Source organism: Meles meles, chromosome 7, assembly GCF_922984935.1.
Source record: "Meles meles chromosome 7, mMelMel3.1 paternal haplotype, whole genome shotgun sequence".
Classification (NCBI taxonomy): Eukaryota; Metazoa; Chordata; class Mammalia; order Carnivora; family Mustelidae; genus Meles; species Meles meles.
The window spans coordinates 116,077,090-116,097,334 of NC_060072.1; the positions used below are offsets into that span (position 1 = coordinate 116,077,090).

Below are 20,245 nucleotides of genomic sequence, written 5' to 3' on the forward strand. Positions count from 1 at the left end.
ATTATTCACAATAGTCCAAAGACAGAAGGAGCCCAAACGTCCATCAGTAGATGAATGGATAAACAAAATGTGATGTACGTATTATGATGGAATATTATTTGGCCTTAAAAAGGAGTGAAATTCTGACAGATGCTACACCATGGATGAACCTTGAAGACATTCTGCTAAGGCCAATAATCCAGTCACAAAGACAAATTCGGCATATGTTATACGTTCCTGAGGTACCTGGGGTAGCATGTCAGAGAGACAGAAAGGGAGTTGTCAGGGGCTGAGAAGGGGGAGATGGGGAGTTATTATTCCGTAAGTATAGTTTCAGTTTAGGAAAATGAGAAAGTTCTGGGGAAAGATGCTGCTGATGGCTGCACCACAGCGGGAATGTATCTAGGTAGTTCTGAACTGTACCCTTAAAAATGTAAGTTTTATGTCACCTCTAATTTTGCCACAATTAAAAACACACACATATAGTTGTTTGCAATGAGATGATGTCTACAGAAGTCCAGTGGCTCTGGATATATCAAGGATAGCTTCACGTAGGATTCTCCAACAAATGGCATCTACAAACTTAGACTGGATATAAAGAGTACAGTAGACAGGAAAAAGGCCCTGAAAACAACCTCATTCACATTCACACAATAGCTTCTTACAGAACAGACTGGTACACAGGTGGGACAGGACAACGGAAGAAAACAGCTTGGTGAATCACAATCAGAAGCGATATAACTATTTTATATGGAGGTATCAATTATACCACGAAGTGAAAGGGGTGCAGAAGAATGGGTCTGCCGTGGCGCTCCTTCCAAAGGCCCTACCTTCCACTACTATCACATTGTACATTAGGATTGTAATACATGAATGCAGTGGGGGGCCCACATTCAGACCACAGCAGAGGCCATCTCTCATGAGCCTCCCCCTCTGGTGGCTGTCATGAGACAGGTTCTCACTGCATCCTGGGTTCTGGTGAAGTATAGGGCGCTCTACACACTCGTCCACCCCGCAACCAAATAGAGTTCCAAAATATAAACCCACTTAACTGCAATCTAGACTTGGCTTCCTGGAAGTGGCATTTCGCATGACACAGGCAATCGCTGGCCTCTCTTATTTCAGCGGCACCCTGCTTGGTGTGTTGGGAAAAGACTACAGGAAGCTAACACCTTTGGCGTATTCTTCTTTTCTCTGTGTGTAGGTAATCAACCACCTAAATCTAAAAGTGATTTGTTGTATCTTTACTGATCAAATCGGTCAGGCCTTCGCCTTGCCTTGTCTCGTGTGTGTGAGCACAACAAGCAGTCACAAAGGACACCAAGTTCTTGAGACAACTGCTACAAACCAAATGGTACTCTTTACATGTGAACAGGACAAAGCAGTGGCCAAAATTCACCTTTTCAATTTCACTTGTTCGTATGTGCAGTACAGTCTTGTCTTCCTCCAATAAACCCATCCTTAAGAGCAGAGACATGTTTTCTTCTACTTACCTATATAATTTGATCAGCTCCGGGTAGATAGCTTTATGCACTGGCAGTACTAGAAGTATTGCTGACCATCTACACACTGTTATTTTGCCCCTGAGCCACAAGAAGGTAAGGTGCTGCTTTCATAGAAACAGCAAGCAAAATCACAACAGTTGAAGAAAAGAGAGAGAGACTTATTTAAGGCCATGTTTTCAGGCATCATGATTTGCTACTGACGTTACTGTAATGTTCTATAAAGGAAAACATCCATATTTTTTTAAGGGGGACGAAACCTTTTTTACAAACCAAGAGAAAACTTATTTCTACAAAGCAAATATCCTGCCAGAAACTAAGGAAGTGCTCAGGAATGGTAAGAATATATCTAAAGAACACAGTTTGGAAAGGAACCAGTTTGAAGAGGCTCCCACCAACCAAACCTGGGGCGATTTTAGCTACAAAAAATAAGAGACTACAACTCACCAAATAAAATAAGAATCCATGACTCCATACTGATAATTATACAAAAGGGGAGAAGGAAGAGCTCGTCCTTATAGTGCCTACCAAAAAATGAAGAAGCTAAAAAATTATTAATGGACATTACAACTAATGAATGAAAGTTTGATAAGAAATAGAATACTTACATCGTCTCATTCTCCCCCCAAATAACTTACTGTTATTCATTAAAACTACATTACACTGAAGAAACCTGAATGGTAGGTACCACCCCTTAACCAAGCAACAAAGTTAATATCGCCGATGCTGAGAAGACTAGATAGTATGTGCCTCTTGATACAATGCATCACTTCTGCAATATTGCTGCCAAAATGTATATACAACCTGAATCTAATCAAGAGAAAGCATCAGGCAAACCCAAATTGAGTGATATTTTACAAAATAACTGACCTGTGCCCTTTAAAAATGCCAAGACTATAAAACACAAAGGAATGTTTATTAGATGTTGATAAATACAGGATCTCTATTCGTTCAAATATTTACTGAGCACCTACTATGTGGCAGGGACTGCTCCGGGTAATGGGAATATCATGATGGGCAAGACAGATATAGTCCTTATCCTCATAGAGTTTATATTCTGGTGGGGAAGGGGAGACATTCAACAAACAGGCCAACAAAGTGAAGTGAGAAAATGATGGTGCGGCCACGATGGTGGGAGGATTCCTTTCTCTGGATTGTGTTTCTAGGAACAGACCCCCTGGGAGGGGACACAGGCTGCCCAGGAGCCAACCAGGTAATCATTTTCGGGAAGATCTGGCAAAGCAGAAGCAACAGCAAATGCACAGACCTAGACAAGGACAAGCATGGCAGTCTGACAAACATCCAGGAAGCCCCTGATGTCACTGTAGAAGGGAGGTTTGTGCAGCGGGCAGGGACAAACACTATCAACTGTGAGCTGCGGGGAAGAGTCTGTGTTTACTCAAATCACGACAGGAGTCAAGCAGGATCTTAGGCAGGGCAGTGACATGGTCAACTCCACATTTGTTAAGGGGCGAGAGACAGGATTATAAGAAAGAACAGCCTGAAAAGAGTAAATTTTAAGAAGCACTTAATAAGAAGAAGCCAGAGAAATTTGCTCCATCTTCCCAGAGATCTCTGCAACTACAATACAGAGCCTTTTTTCTCTACCAGATTCTAACAGGAAATAGCAGCACTATTACCAAATCTAAAGCTACAATAACGGACTAGTATGTAAGTAGTACATTAGATTAAATAATGGGAGTAGATTTTTCCAAAGCAGCACTACCCAGCAAACCTTACTGAAACCAAGTGGACCCTGCCATATTAGAATCACTCTTCTGGTCTCCACATCCACCCTGCCCCATAGCCACTTGCCTTGCTTCCCCCATCCCTACACACCACCAGCTTCCCCACAAACTTCCAAGGGCTGTTAAGAAAGCTATCTACCACACAGCAGTTCCCAGAGACTACTCTGCCAGTCTCAACTTTTAACCAACAAAACAATGTCTTACCATGTATAAAGTTAAGCATTTACCACATACTTAATCTGCTTTAACTAAAGCTACTACTGGACTGCTCAAATCACACTCTAAAAACAAAACTCAAAACTAATCACCTGAGTAATCTACAAAGCAAAAAGAAAAATACTACAGGAAAGGCTTTCCATTCCTATCTTCTTAATACAAAAATTTTTACAGCTATGTCAAAGTGCGCATTATTTTAAAATGCTACGGAAGTAAACATGCAAAATTGTCAAAAAAAAAAAAAAAACTTCTTTGACTCCTTATAATTTATTTAAATCAATTATAGCCAAAAGCATAGTGTATGTGAAGACATTAAGGGGCAGTTTTAGAAAAGTTTTAGGTTACATAAACTGCTAAAAAAAAACCTAAGGAAGCTGACAGATGTTCACAGCATAAGAATGTTTTGTAGAAAGTGGATGAACCTGGAATTTATGAGGGGCAAGTTCAGAAAGAGAAATAAATCGTAATTTTATTTAAATTTTATTGATAATTTTATCCAAAACTTACTGATTTTCTAGCTCTTAAGTTAACAAAAGTCTCAAAGACATTTTTGTTAATTTCTTAATAAAATCATGCTTTTCTACTAAGGTTTGTCTTTGCAAAATGGGTGCTAATTTATCCCCAACCTGAGTTTTACTAAATTAGTTCATTTTAGGTCTACTATTTGGGAGTATAGTGGAAATGCCATAGGAAAACCAAAACATGGATTTTAAAAACAAACATATGAGAAAATTATTTCTAACTTCCCTTCTCTGGCCTTCTCCAACCACTCACTATCGCCTCCATCTTCACCCCTTATTTTCATTCCCCACAACAAACAGTGGAAACTCTTCCGTCCATACCCTCAGCCTTGACCTTCACCATGCCAGAGATAACTGAATACCTTTCCCGGGGGGAAGCCATCTATTAACTTATTTAAATGAACTCAATACTTTCTTTTTTTCTTTTGTGAACCTAGAATTGAAGACATTGGGGTAGCCATTTGTTACCACAGAAAAAGAAAAAAAAGCTATTTTATAATAAAGATCTACAGAAAAATAAATGAGACATAAAGAAAGATCAGATCAACTAAAACTGACAAGAGAATTTAAAAGTAAAATACTTAAAGAGCTGCCTCAGTTCCTACAAGCTATCCAACTCCCTATTCCAAGTCCTTGTAAGACTCAGTTATATTGCCTTCCATAAAATCTCAAGACTTCCAGTAATTCTTCCCTCCCCCACTCCCCACCCCAATCAGTTTCAGTGGACTTCTATTAGACTAAAAGGTCTGAATTAATGCTTGTGGTGAGCAGCCTCAAGCACAGTCCCTGAAGTATCTCAAGGTATCCCACTCTCATACAATACCATTCCCTGGAATGCAGGTTGGATTTTAGGGACTTGATTCTAACAAACAGCAGTGATAGAATGTTACTTTCAAACTGACATATATCAAGGCAATGGCTTCCATCTTGCAGATCTCTCAGGGTCTCTGAGATCACGTGCTCTGGGCGGAGGCAGCTACCATGTTGTCAGCTTAAGGAAAGGCCAATATAGCAAAGAACTGATGTCTACAACCAATAAGCACTTGATGCCATGAAAGCCATTTGAGTATGGAAGCAGAATGTCCCCAAGTTGCGCCTTGAGAGAACTATAGTCCCAGCAGACATCTCCACTGCAATCTTGTAAGAGACCCTGAGCCAAGGACTCCCAGCTAAGCCTTGCCTGAACTGCTGACAGAAACTGAGAGATAATACTGCTGTTCTAAGCTACTACATTTGGGGATAACTTGTTACACAGCTCAATAACTAATATAATTCTCTAAAACATAATTCTCACTCAGATTAACATAATTCTAACTCAGATTAAAAAAAAAAACTAAGATGGGGCGCCTGGGTGGCTCAGTGTGTTAAAGCCTCTGCCTTTGGCTCAGGTCATGATCCCAGGGTTCTGGGATCGAGCCCCACATCGGGCCCTCTGCTCAGCAGGGAGCCTGCTTCCTCCTCTCTCTCTGCCTGCCTCTCTGCCTACTTGGGATCTCTATCTGTCAAATAAATAAATAAAATCTTAAAAAAAAAAAAAAGAAACTAAGATGGGTCAAGATTAATTAATTTCTTCTTGGGAATATTTAATCTTGTTGTGAGAATCATGCTGAGTGAAAATGCTCTGACCTTCCCCCCTACCCCCATCAGGAGACTTGGCTCTCAGACCACAAACCACTATAAACTAATCCCTCTTAGCACAGCTGCCATATCTGTAAAGTGAGGATCTCTACGGCACTTAGTAGTACGAATGTTCTAGGATTCTATGAAGGCATTTTCTCATACTCAACAAAAACAGCATATTGCCTCCACAGATCTGAAGACATCTATTCTTTCTCCCACGTTACAACTTTGAGTAATCATTTTACAAAATCCAGAATATATGCAAAATATACAAAACTGGTCTCCAATGCACATCCATCCATTATGCAATCTTTAAGAACAAATGTCCTCCTAATGAGCATAATTCATTACATAAGATGTTTGGGAATTAAGCCACCAACAAGTTCCACATTACTTACTGACTTCAGAATGAACCTATGTGTCAGTCCACCCTGGATCTTTCAGAAACCATTTCCTTCTGCCTGTAGCACACTTCCTGCCCCTTCCCTACTCCCATCTCTCTTGTCCTTGCCATACGATTGTCTTGGCAAAGCCCAGCCTGACCACATCCCCTCATCAACCAGAGCAGAAGTAACCCCTCTGGCCTCCCTTCTACCTCTGTATATTGCAATCATCCATTTGTATATCTGTCTCCCTTAATAGATCATCAGGACCTTAAGAGCAAGGTTCGAGTTATATTGATCTTGCATTCCAGGTATCCAGCTGAGAACATGGAACTCGGTACTTGGAGGAACTAATGTTTGTTGACCTACTGAAAAAGTGAACCTTAAACTCCTGGTTGGGGGGGGGGGGAGTGGGGGGGGGATCAAATTCTCACACTTCTTAAAAATGTCCCTCCTGGAGGCGCCTGGGTGGCTCAGTTGTTAAGTGTCTGCCTTCGGCTCGGGTCATGATCCGGCTCCCTGCTCAGTGGGGAGCCTGCTTCTCCCTCTCCCACTGCTGCTCTGCCTGCTTGTGCTCTCTCGCTTTCTCTGTCAAATAAATAAATAAAATCTTTTAAAAAAAAGAAAAAAAATGTCCCTCCTGGAGTCCCTGGGTGGGTCAGTCGTTTAAGTGTCTGCCTTTAGCTCAGGCCATGATCTCAGGATCCTGGAGTCAAGCCCTGCTTTCTCAGTGGGGAGTCTGCTTCTCCCTCTCTCTGTCTCTATTAAATAAATAAATATAATCTTTTAAAAAAAGAAAAATGCCCCCTCCTCAGGGCCAGTATATCTATGGACTGACGACAGTTGTCATGACTTGAGCCTCCTCATTGCGGGCACCAATCAGGAGCAGACCCCTGAGAGAATAAGCATCTCTCAGCAACACTTGCTTCCTGAATTCCACTTCCTCTCCAACTTCTTCTCTGTGGCTGAAGACAACACATTCTGGAATCACTTCCACATAGGGGATTTACCACTTGCTAAAATTTTAGTTTAGAAAAGAAAGGAACTCCCTAACTTCTCTGCTTGCCTAATTCCTTACAGTATTAAGCATTCTGCTTAATACGGTCTCTTCATCTATAGCGAGAATTCCAAACTGGAAACCTGTCACCATGTTTGAACTCTGGAAAAAAAAAAACAGTAATAATTTTGTGATCAGCTTTCAGCCACCTCCCACACTGATTGCCACCATCAGCATCAACAGTTATTTTCAAATAAAAAAACAAGAGAGATATACATGTATTAGATAAACCTCAGTGGAATTTAAAATAAAGTGAAATGAGGGTGCCTGGGTGGCTCAGTTGGCTGAGTGACTGCCTTCAGCTCAGGTCATGATCCCAGACTTCCAGGATCGAGTCCAGCATCGGGCTCCCAGCTCCTTGGGGAGTCTGCTTCTCCCTCTGACCTCCTCCTCTCTCATGCTCTCTCTCACCCATTCTCTCTCAAATAAATAAAATCTTTAAAAAATTTAAAAATAAAAAATAAAAAAATTTTAAAAAGTGAAATGAAGGCCAAAACATCATACACCAAGCATCTTATAATATATAACGCCTGAAAATCAGATGAATTATCTACACAGTCAGAAACAAACAACACAGCTAACTTCGATCTCGGTGATCACTCCCATCACAGGCTGGCTACACAGGCTGGCTAAACTGAACCGCCAAGCTGTTCAACGAGAAATGGCTCCACAGACTGTTAGGCTAAAGACACTCAGAAGGAACATTGATCTTTATTAAGAGCATATGATTTCCATTCGTTATAAACAGCCATTTGTATACAATACCCTAATAATGAGCTAGTTACCTGCTCACCAAAAGAGGTCCTGTAAGGGCACCTCCTAAGAAGCACTTTCGTTCATCTTGTTCCAATGTTTTTCTATGCTTAAAATGAAAATATCTTAAATATTCTATTATCATAATTTTCTATTTCAGAATTATGTCCCTGGTCCCCACAAAATGCTAAGAACCCTTATGTAAGTAGTACAAAATATGTTTTGTCACATTTTCATTTTGTGCAAACAGGCTTTGTGTATCATTTGCATTTGAAAACCAACTCAAAGAACTCAATACACTTGAGTCTAGTAAGGCTAGATCTTCCCTGAGAGACCTTATTTCATGGAAAAAGGCATATACTGGGGTTGGTTAAACTTGAGATTCACTCTTAAAACAATATTTAATTTCACTTTGGAGAATACAAAAAGAAGAGGGAGAAAATATCCGAGGTCCAGCTGTTTCTGCATGATTTGACTTGCTCTGATGAGTTTAACTTCCACGTCCCTTCCAGATGGGCCACATGAACAAGGGGTGGCTCCTCCTTATGACTCCAAATAATGCTACTACATGGTTCTGCAGACACTGACAGCCCCAGGAATAGTCGCAACACCGCTGACTTGGTCTTCCCATCTCTCTACCAGGAGCCTTCTCAATCTCTGAGTAATGGCTCCAACAACCCAGTTTTTCTCTGTGTTCTGTAACAAGAGTGCTGAAAACCACCTCTCTAATGAATAGCTGTACTTTTATAATAATAACGTTTCCTGACAAATAATACGTGCTACATGGCATAGAAGGGGTTGACTATACATTTTCAAACCTCAGGCTTTGGGAAAATATTTCCAACTTCAAGAATCACTTCCAGGGTGTTTGGGTGGCTCTGTCGGTTAAACATTTGCCTGCAGCTCAGGTCCTGATCCCAGGGTCCTGGGATGGAGCCCCATGCTGGGGAGTCAGCTTCCTCCTCCCCCCTCCCCCATCAAGCTTCTTTAGTCTCTCAAATGAATAAATAAAATCTTTCTTAAAATTTTTTTAAAAAGGAAGAATCACTTCCACTTGTATCTTTACCTTACACTAAGGGACTGACATTTCTGGTTCAAATATTTTTAGAGGAAATGTTTTTTAGGAATACAACATCACCACGTTTTTTGGAGCATTCTTCACCTAGATAAGCTACAATTCAAGACTTGAATTTTTAACCTCTATTTCAAGAAACCAACACCACCATTTTCTTATTCCAGCAGAAGTGTTCTCAAGTAAAGAAACTGACTCTTGAATCAAATAATTTAAATAGGTACTTCCCTAAATATTTTTTCATTAAGAATATAACAATGCAAGACAGATGCAACTGAGGGATTTTTTTTTCCCCCCAAAGGTTTCTACTAAGATGTTCTTGAGTATCAGACAACTGAATCAAATACCATTCTGTTCACTGCCTGCCTCAGGGGGCCAGGTCGTCAAGCTGTGGCTGATGAGATTTCAAAAGGTCCACAAAAATACTAAATTGCACTGAACACTTGTCAAACCAAGCCAAAGCTACTGCAGAAAACACAGTCAGTTCAGAGGATTACAGATTCTAACAGGCCTTCCATTTTTATATTCCTCATCAAAACGGACTCTCAAAAGGAGCGTCCACTGTCAGTACTATAAAATATGAAAAACCCACACACAGGACTAGCTGGTTTTTAAAACTGAGTAAAAAATAAAATTAAAACTCTTGGCTAAAAGAAGAAAACTTACCACACCTTTCAGTAGGTTACACCAAAAAGGAAGGGAGGGAGGGAGGAAGGAAGGGAAGAGAAGCTACAAAGGAAGAAAATTAGGTGATTTTTGAATTTAAGTAAAGAAATTACACACCTTCCTGGTACACACAGAAAGCTATCCTACCACCCGTTGCCAGAACTGCAAGCAATGTCTTTTCTGTCAAAAATACCATTAGGAGCACCATCTTAGAACATGACGCTAGTTCTAAGGAGTCCAAACGAACAATGCATTCCTTTGCAAAACTGGTGGAGGAGGGGCAGGGCATTCACATCAGGTCTGAAGTTAATGGCAGCCCCTGGAGCTGTGCAGCCTAGAGTCTGCGAAGTTCCACCCCCAGACCTTGAATGTGTCAAAGTGACAGAGATAGTAGAACCATTAGCAAGTTGCTCTACTGTTTCTTTTTCACCCTGAATCCTGGAACCTGCAACTCAGTGGTTCTCAAGAGAAGTAGGAGGAGAGCTGCCCCCTTGGGGAAATTATACTTGGCAATTACATGTGTGGTGTCATGACTGGGGTTGGGAAGACGCTACCAGTGTCTACTGGGCAGAGTCAGGGACACTGCTAAACATCCTACAATGGACAGGGCAGCCCCCACCATCAACAAAGAATTATCCCACCCAAATATCAATAATGCCAAAGTTGCAAAACCCTGGCACAACTTCAGAACTTCTACTTTACTGAAAGGGTTCCAGAATTTTTGCTAAGGAGCTAGGCTCAAGTGAATATACTTTCACATGTGAATGTGGCTAAACAAGACAAAAACTCATTTATGAATGCTACTTTGAGGAATAAAAAACTAAAAACAATACAGGCAATTTACAGACTGTCCTTCTTGACTGGACATCAGTATTATAGTTTGACATCACATTTTTCAAACCATTGTTAATCAAAATCAGACACAGAGAGCAAGAGGAAAACACTCATTTGATGCCTTAAACTATCGACCTTTCATTCCCAAAGTGAATGCACAGATCTAGTCTGAGGACACAGGAGATAAGGGGGCAAGGACAAGGCTGCATTAAGCCATGCCTAAGGTAGCTGGCTGCCATCTAGCAGACTAACGTCCGCACTCACCTACCCACATGAGCCCTCTGCTCTCAAACTTTCACTTCCGCCCAACACTCCTTCCCAAAATCCCCTTCATTCTTTCCTTCTAGTCCTATCACAGTGTTGTCTTAGAAATATCCAGGCACAAGAATAAATTTCATTGTCAAAAAACCCAACAAATGTTCCTCAGAATATTTACTACTTAAAGATTTTATTTATTTATTTGTCAGAGAGAGAGAGAGCGCGCGTGCAGGCACTAGCAGGCAGAGTGGCAGGCAGAGGCAGAGAGAGAAGCAGGCTCCCTGCCAAGCAAGGAGCCCAATGCAGGACTTGATTCCAGGACCCTGGGATCATGACCTGAGCCAAAGGCAGACGCTTAACCAACTGAGCCACCCAGATGTCCCAGAATATTTGCTACTTAAATGAGAGAAGAAAATATTGTCTGGATAGCCAGTCTCCTGCTTTCATGTCAGAATTCCACAGGGCCTCTCCCAGAAGAACATCTCCATCACCTCTGAAAGTCACTGCCATGCTTGCTGTCCACCCCAAATCATTCTCAGGCATGCAGAGGCGCCCAGACATCACCCAATATAAAAGCAACCAATCCACTACGGAGGCCTGTTCTTTACAATTCAGGGCCTTGCTGGGCTGTTGCAATGCATGTCATGTTCTCTTGTATCTGGGTACTCCAGACTTGTCCCACCTTAACAATGCTGTCACAGCTCCTCCTCACCTCCTCTCTTCATGTACTTCACTTCCAAACGCCCAGGGGCTGCCAACAGCTTCATAACATGAGTTACCAAGTAACCCTCCTACTACAGAAAAGAGCTCTACACACAGCCAAATGTGCTCACAGAGCTCGCACGGTGCTTAAGATACATGGCCAGGCAGAAAAAGCCGTCTTCCACAGAAGCAAATGGTTTGCAAAGCAAGAATATGTTCCCCACCCCTTAAATTTATCCCTGAGTAGTTAATACTTAAAGTCACACTTTTGAATACTGGCTTTACCAGGCTTTCTCTGCACTTCCTACAAAATATAAGAAATGGAAAAATCAGATATTAGATTTATTTTATAGAAAAGATATGCTAAAATTAAAGTGAATAAACAATTTGTATCTCTTCAGTAACATCAACTTTAGCTTTCAAAAGACAGAAGGCAATCTCTAATGCTATATAAACCCTGTTTACCCATGCTTTTCAAGAAGAACTACACATTAAAATAACAGCCCATCACTTACACACAGCTGGAGGCTGTGGGAAAATAAAATTATCCATATAAACTTTCAAAAGTAATGCTCACTGTAAATGAAGTAATCCCTGATGAATTTGTGAGTTTGAAATTTTTGAAACTGAATTAAACACAGTATCATGACTTCATTTCTCAACCCGGACTCTAAGAGGGTACCCAGAAGCCCTAAAACCTAGACTTTTAAGCAACTACACAAAGTCTGGATCCATACCTAAAAACCAGAGATAATTTAAGGATAATTATGTTTACACTTAATGGAATATCTATAATCAATTAATATCCTAAAAGAATACAGATTCATTAATGGACAGAATACTAAATTTAGAGTGAAACCTTTTCTTGAAAGGCAAAGAACAGATGTCTTAACCCATCCATCCATGCACTAATTTCTCTGATTAATGGTAAATATGAAAAAAGTTTGGTAAAATAAGACAAAGAGTTTACCGAATATATCAAAATACATTTAATAACTTCTCTTTTCCCTTTTTGCCCACCAAGAGCAGAAGCAACCATATACAGGAAAGAATCTGTTTAGAAAATGCTTTAAACACTACATTCCTGGTTTTGCAACCCTCAGTTATATTACATATGCACTCCCATGGAGGGTATTTCTGATTCTGCCTCCTTAAAGCCAGAAGGTCTATAACCAGATGTGTCCAAAATAGAAGTGACTTGCATTTCACCGTCCAACTAAGATATCTACAAGGCTCACAAAGAAACGGCCGAGGATGCAACTGCAATTGCTAAAAATTATCTTTTGTGTACTCCAGCTGTACTTTTCTCAGTGCCAAACGCCAGCTGATAGGTCTACTGATGCTAGTACATCTCCACTGAGCATGGCACTCACAACTCTCATACCCAATGGAGCCCCACTACACATCCCAAGTAAGGAGCAAAGATCAGAAAATAATGACCCAGGAATTAAAATAACATGTACTAGGGAATGTGGCTACAGAGTAATAAAACCAGGTTACGATAATTTTTTATCAAAGTCATATATCCATGGGAAAGGGAACACTTAGCCCAGAAATGTTATAATCACCCAAACATTTTAGAACTCCTTTTTTATTTTTTTTTAAAGATTTTATTTATTTATTTGACAGAGAGAGATCACAAGTAGATAGAGAGGCAGGCAGAGAGAGAGAGAGGGAAGCAGGCTCCCCGCCGAGCAGAGAGCCCGACGCGGGACTCGATCCCAGGACCCCGAGACCACGACCCGAGCCGAAGGCAGCGGCCCAACCCACTGAGCCACCCAGGCGCCCCTAGAACTCCTTTTTTAGAACAGAATTTTTCAGCCATACTAAAAAACAAATCAAAAATAAAAGTTTCTCTACAAAGTCAAAACTAATGTATAAAATGTCAATATTCTGACAAAGGTGACAAAAAAAAAAAAAAAAGATTTCAAGGTTTCCCAATCCAGTATTTAAAAGCAACCACCTTTGTGGCGAGGCAACAGAGATGTCCAGAGTGTTGTAGTTTGTAGCTAACCAGCCCAGAGATGACCTCTTTTCTCAGCTTCACCAAGACTTTCCAGGCAAAATCTTGCTGACTTGAGGTATCTGTCAATTTGTGTGTTGTCAGATGACAACAGTCAGTTGGAGCTTTGAAACACCCCTTTCCTCCAAGAGTCAGACAGCAAGAGGAGCCCCTAGAAGCAGCAAAGTAAGAGAGCCATAGGAAACAGCTACAAACAACATGAACCGCAGAGGAAGGGAAAGGAAAAGTGCGTTAGATATCTTCTGAGCTCTCTGCAGCTGTGGATCTAGTTAGACTTTCTGGAAAGAAATGGCCACAAACAGCCTCCAATAACTTGTTTCGGGCTGCCTGAGCTCATTTTTCAGCCCATCAATTCCCCTTTACTTAAAGAAGTATTTTAACGTAATAAATGTAGCATACATAAGCCTTAAGACCTTCTCTGATTGCAAAAAACAAAAACAAAAAAAAAGACAAAACCCTGGTGGCTTCAGCCTCCATCTAAGGGTCCATATTAACATTCCTAGCAATTTATTTTCCATGACACAGTCAGGGAACTGTTTGGGTGGGGTCTATTATCTCCAGGAGTACCACCGCTCAATGCAGGACATCACCCTGTGACTCGGGAGAGATGCAACCTGGAAAACTAGTGTTAAAGCAGTATTCCTATTCCAAGTTCAACTACCAGCAAGCTTGCATTCAAAGGTCATACAGCTCTGCGTAACCTCATCCTATCCAGTTCCAAAATTCCAGTTATCCTTCTGGCACCACATTAAGAACACTGACTGCAGTGATGTCTTTGTTAGGATAAGCCCCTCAGGCTCCCAGCTTCTCTGATTATGGAAAGTTCAAACATAATCTTGGAACACACTTAATATTTAATGCAAGAAAATCAACATGAGGACCATGTTCATAATAACATATATTCATCAACTATTTTCTGGAAGCATTTTAGCCCGATTTTGATTCTCGTTTCAGGTACCTCAGGGCTTAATAAGGCTAGGCAGCATTTTTAAGCACATTCCTTTTAAGCAGAGAGAAAAGTGAGGCTCACCAAGATGGAGGGCCCACAGTAAAGGCGAAGCCATGTCTGGAACACGAATCTCCTGATTACTGAGCTCCTGCTCTTCGCCCTCCAACACAGTTCAGAGAGCTAGAAGCACATCCTGTAAACCCCCAGGAAGAGCTCGTCCTGGACTATTTCTTCTTGAGTCCCACCTCATTCTTCAGCAAAGGTACAATAATGTTGAGTTTCAGAGCACAGAGAACAAACGGTGTCCTGACCAAGATTCCCAGCAACATACTACTCAATGTTTCAAGCCGACATGAAATGCAGCAGGGAAAGTGCAGGTACAAGCTGAAAATGATACTGAATGCATGAGATCAACCACTGTGGACTCACCCCGGCTGCCTTATTGTTGACTCATGAGAGGATTCGTACTTTGAAGTATGACAGGCATGATACCGTCAATAACACTCTTGTGAAAATATCAAATGCCGCTTCCTTCAAGTAAGCCCAATAGGACACGCATGGAGCCAATTTCCGACCCTGTGTGACTAAAACAGAATTTCAAAGCCACTCACATGTCTTGCCTCTTGTTTCTTTTTTTCCTTTTGGTTCTACCCTTTCCTAGATAGGAATGAATTTAATCTTTGTGTTACTTTCATCTAGCCAGAAATGTGAGAGTAATTCATCTCAAGATGATAAAGACAATGAGCTTTGTAGAAAAGAGTGAAAATATCTACCATTCTATAAAATTATTTAATCTTCACTCCTCTCAAAAAGTAAGCAGTAAAGTAAAAATCCTAATCACAAAGTATTGCTAACTCAAAGCATACAGGCAATGAGTGAATGTCTTAAAACAAAGTGGGCATGGGCCAGGCATGAGGGTAGGGGGTCAGTTTCTAGACCCACGTCACTCCCTAAGTAGCTGTCACAGGGTAGTTGAGATGAGTGATAGCAAGTGATAGCAGATTGATAGCAGATTGAATTCCAACTCTGACACTAACCAGCTATGAAACCTTGAGCAAATTTCTTAACTTTCCAGTCTCAATTTCTTTACTATAAAATAGGAAGAATGACATAGATTTTAAAAAGACAATACAAGTCAAGTAATTAGCATAGCACTTGGCCCAAAGTTAAGACAAAGTAAATTCTACTACCCTTGTCCATGATCTACATGACCTGGGCAAGAGACTGCACCTCTCTAAGATTCAGTTTCCTTATCTGTAAAATGAAGATGGGGAGCAAACAACTCCATGATTCTAAACTAGAGAGGAAAATACAGAAGTAAATGTCGTGAAATCTTCATTGGTGCTTTGGAGAATGGTCCTCTCCACAAACCTTTAAAGTGCACCTCTCCATACTGCCTAATATGCACCAGTCCATGCTTGGTCAGGGTGTCTTCACAAATCTTGCAGGCAGTGCAGCTAATAAATCTTAGTCTGGAATGAAAGTCCACAGGTATGGGTTCTGTCCAGCAGTCTGGAAATGTAAGTGGGTCTGACACACAAGAAGAAACCCAAAGAGATGAGGTTGTAGAGAGCCAAAGAAACCAAGGGCAGTAATTTAAGCTAATTCTGGTGCTTAGCTCATAAATTGCTCCTTTGTCTCCTCACCCTTGTAACAATGAATGTACTTTTCCCCCGTTATCCTTCCCTGACCTAGGATGAGCCCCTTCGGCTTCTAGTTTCTCCGACTACAGAAGTTAAAACCTAATTTGCTGTATATCTTAGAACACTTCACAATTAATAAAGAAAATCACCAGGAGTCGCTAAGTTCACAATTACATATGTTCATGTTGTACTTTTTGGTTTATTAACTATTTTGGCCTCATTTTGATCTTTAAGGATTTAAGGCCACAGCTAAAGCCATTCATCTTAAGAGATAAGGAAAAAGGCTAAATATATCACACTGTTAAACAGACTACAATTAGCCATGATTTGTTTTGGTATAGGTTTTTTTTTTCTTTTGTAATGCTTTAAAACCTTTCTTAAGTTTCATTTCCAGAGTTTCACTCTACCTGCTACCTCTCAGGTTAAAACACAAACAAACCAAAACGTTTCATATCCACTCTACTTTCATTATTACAAGTCTCAGTCTTTCTCTACTTCCCTCCTGTTCTTCTTATGCAATAAATATATATGATGTACTCTAACTCCAATGTCCCTAAGTTGCTGACTTCACTCATTCAAATAAATATAGAGTGTCGTCAGGATAAAAGACCCTTAGGGAAACAAAATGAATCAGCAAACAAAACCAAAATGTTCTGTTGAAATTTACGTACCAGTAGGTGCGTTATTATTATCTATGTATATATTTATATTTTATAGGCAATAAGTAAGAAACAGTAATTCAGAGAATGTATACTAGGATTGCTGATGAGGTAATAGGAGAGATGTTAAAGGGGGCCATCAGGAAGGCCTCACTGAAAAGATGAGGCATGAACCAAGACTGAAGGCAATTGAGAGCCAAGAGGAAACACAGAAAAACATTCCAGGCAAAGGGACAGAGCAAAGGCCCTGATGTGAGAGCATGTCAGGTGCATTCAAGGAACAGCACTGAAGGATGCCAGTGTGGCTAGAATGAGCTGGCAAGTTGAGTGAGGAAGGCAGGCAGATCACACTGGGCCTCGAAGTCCATTGTAACAACTCCATCCATGGTAAAAATCCACTGTAAAGCTTTTACTTGATATGAAATAAGGAGTCACTGCAGTTTTTGAGCAGAGGAGCCACACATTAAAGTTCATAAAAGGCTCTCACCATGGTTGCCATGTTTGTTTGAGAACAGATTGTAGTGGGCAAGGGTAGAAGCAGGTCTATCAGTTGGGTATCTTAGCTGAGACATGCAGCAGGAGAGGTTTTGAGAAGTGTTTGGATTCTGGATATATTTTGAAGGTTGAGAGCCATTCTTTTCTAGCAGACTGGATATAGGATGTTGGAAAAATTGGGTTGTCAAAGAAGATAGCTGAGCTACAAAGGATGAAATTGTTAGCAATTATTTTGAGGCAAAACCCTAAGTGACACTTTGGCATAGATGTTACAGGCATTCTATCCTGATTTACTTAGTCTCATCAAATTTTAAATTCTCTTTAAGTCCACCCCTCTTTCTCTCCTCCCATAGCAATAATCTAATCAGGAAAGGCCAGTTTATTAAAGATACATGATGTTTCTTCTCAGAGAAACTGTGGCTATGACTATAAAGACAGATACCCTCTCCCAGAAAGCAACCCCAGGACTAGTAAATGTGCAATGGCTTGCTAATCAAGCAACAATGGAAAGTACCCATGTGTCACTACTGGCTGTATGACTATAGCCAAGTCGTTTTTCCTCTCTCTGCCTCATTTTTTGTGTTAAAGTAAGGATAATATTATCCACAGGGTTATTATGAATACTAAACGAGTAAAGAGATATCAAGCAGTTAGAGCAGCATTTGGCACAGAATAAACAATGTATAAGGGCTGCAAATATTACTATCATTGTCGTTAAGTCTTTTTGTTAATTCTCAATCTCAGAAGAATTTTACGAGAAATAATACCTAGGGAGGTGATGAGTCTAATATACATTTCCAAAACCATGAATAATCTAATACTAAGGTACACTTGAGTCCAAAGACAGGGCAAGTTGCTGGTAGGTGTCATGGAAGCCTAACTGCCTTAACTCAGTCCTGAAATATTACAGGACAAATAGTACCCACTGTATGTTTTAGGCAGGGAAAACATGGATTCAAACCTCATATCTCTGTGATTTTAAGAAAATGACCTATCACAGAAGCCCCATGAACTTCTCTGAACCTTTCAATTCTAGTTGTCTAAGATGTCTCTAAGGATAAAGATGGCACTTGAACACATTGGCTTTTGTGATATATTCAAGAATGCTTCAGCTATAGTTTTTAAATGTTTACTAATCATCTATCAATATAATTCAGAAGTTACAATCTATATCTATTTCTATATGCTATTTAACTTAAACAAGTCTGTTCTCTTCTCACAGCTTCTGACACTGAATGAATTTCTACGGAAAATCACCCTGAACAGACTTACCCAGCCAGGAATTCTCAACCCTACCTGCATCTTCGAATTACCTGGAGAACTTTAAACATATTAATGCCAAGGCCCAGTCTTAGATTTCTGGTGTAACTGAAACCAATGCTGAGAACCACAGATAGGTAAATCCTAGAAGTATTATCTATTGAATTTGGCGAGACAGAGAATATTGTTTAAATAGTGAATCAGCCAGTCTTATACAACGCTGATAGGCAAAAACATTTGGAAATAATTTCTCCATATTATGCACGAATATTGGGAAGAGGCTTTATTTTTACATAATGAATTAGGAAAATACAGACAAAAGGAAGATTAATGTTTCTTAGAGCCATGTTGCATACTATTACTGACTATAGAAAGGAAACGGGTGGAGCTGGGAAGGGGAGAGTAATTATAACCAGGTATTTGGCAGTAAGTCTTAGAAGGATTTTGCCAAAGAAAAATAGACTAGTATTGTGTGTTACTTCATTTGAAAGAAATCTCAGTTTTGGTCATCAAGTCAGCTTTGAGAAAACATCTGGAAGACCACCAACTCTTGCTTTATTAGTTCAGGATAGTGTAAGAGACTCTAGGGCAGGTTAAAAAGATTTCTAACCTAAGTTCATACTGTCTTTTTGCCCCAGAACTCAATTCATATGATGATGCTAGTTGAAACCCAGAAATGTTAATTCACTATTTAAACAATATTCTCTGGGATAATGGCTTTCTATAATAAACTCATTCATTCATTTATTCCTTTAAAAAAAACACTTATTAAATATTTACTGTATGCTAGACATACCCTTCAGATGCTTGGACCATACCAGTGATCAAGACAGACCAGACCTTAATATCCTTCCAGATGCCTTTAAATGCATGAATAAAATATAACTGTAGTTCAAAGACATCTAAAGAGATTAAGATATTTTCTAAACTTAAAATATAATGTGGAACCCTAATTTACTAAGTGCCTACTATAAACTAGATGTTCTATTAGTCCCTTTAATATATGGTACTCATTTAATAAACTTGCTGTCCTTGTAGAGATCAAACAATGAGAAAATTCTTTCCTCTAGCAGAGTTTAAATTTCCACACTAGAGGGAATTCTCCATCCTAAAGCTGTCAAGAATGGGACTTATCATAAAGTTGTGTCAATTCATTCACACAAGAAATTTTTTCATCTTAGTTCAACTATATCAACTGGGAAAAGACTTGGGGTTTAAAAAAAGAAAAACCACATTATCACAAGAATATATTTCCAATTTCACATTTTTTTAAGTTGAAATTATGCAAACTGTGTTTCAACCATGATGCAGAAACTACCTATCCATATTAAGCCACATACCTTAAGGATAAATTAGTACTAATGGATCTACTGTGGGACATAAATAAACACACATTACTAAGTGCAGTGATCAGTCCTTTAACTTTATAAACACCAGACCAAACATCACTCAGTTCAGTCAGAAATCTACAGGACTGTAATTCTGCCCCAAGCAAAAACTGGGTGACAACCCAAAGATGTCTCCAAACCATTTTGATACTAATTGAGTTTGTAGTTTCGTTTTGTTTTTTTCAGTTTTCAGGTGAAGCTATTTGACTCCAATCCTGCACACACACAAAAATCCTTTTTTAAGTTTTTAACGGAAATAAGGAACTGCCAATTGGGATCAATTTGTAAGTTTCCGGGGGGAAGCTGATACACAACAACCCTGTTCTCCCAACTCCAGGTAGCGACTAATTCCAAAATGGGATTCACTCCTCCTTTACGCCAGGGATCATCCATTCCCTTCGCCTTCTAAAGGACAAACGAGCTCACCATTCCCGGGATTAACTTGGCTCGTGGATACGTTCACACAGTGCCTGGGACGCAGGCTCTCGGGGCGGGGGCACCCCAGCACTGGCTACTC

At 40.1% G+C, this 20,245-nt stretch overlaps 1 protein-coding gene across 1 annotated transcript in view; it reads right to left on the minus strand.

The window, feature by feature from the left end:
• CCNY (cyclin Y) overlaps window positions 1-20,245 on the minus strand; it is a 233,538-nt gene that overhangs the window by 212,651 nt on the left and 642 nt on the right. The window lies entirely within an intron of this gene.